This window comes from Echinops telfairi, unplaced genomic scaffold (genome assembly GCF_000313985.2).
Source record: "Echinops telfairi isolate 266 unplaced genomic scaffold, ASM31398v2 ScPeMD7_2;HRSCAF=8, whole genome shotgun sequence".
Taxonomy (NCBI): domain Eukaryota; kingdom Metazoa; phylum Chordata; class Mammalia; order Afrosoricida; family Tenrecidae; genus Echinops; species Echinops telfairi.
In genome coordinates this window covers 48,257,494-48,257,834 of record NW_022103898.1, presented here as the reverse complement: position 1 = coordinate 48,257,834, position 341 = coordinate 48,257,494, and the positions used below count along the sequence as shown (strand labels likewise).

Below are 341 nucleotides of genomic sequence, written 5' to 3'. Positions count from 1 at the left end.
AGTTATAGCGAGAGGAGGGTCCCAAAACAAACGAGATGTAGAAAGACTGAGAAGGCGGGCACTATGGGTTCGGGGATTTCAAAGATATGAACAGTTTATAAAGTTGAAGAAGGGGAAAACCTTAGGATCACCAACTTTTGGTTTTACGGAAAAAATATCTATGTTTAATTTTTATTTTATTTTGTGGCTTTAAAAACAAAATGAGAGTGGACATTTATTCTTACTCCGTTTCTTCTCCAGGTGAAGATAACTCTTTATAAATGTCCTAGAGAAATATAGTAGCTTTCTGTTCACCCTTGGCAAGTAAAAAGGGTGGATCGTTCCACTACTGACACCAAAAA

General features: G+C 36.7%; 1 non-coding gene across 1 annotated transcript; it reads left to right on the top strand.

Annotated features, from left to right (window-relative positions):
* Positions 1 to 207: 207 nt before the first annotated feature.
* On the top strand, positions 208 to 337 carry LOC115870736. The gene has a single exon (XR_004046872.1). It is a non-coding gene; the product is annotated as a small Cajal body-specific RNA 24 (non-coding RNA).
* Positions 338 to 341: the final 4 nt, after the last annotated feature.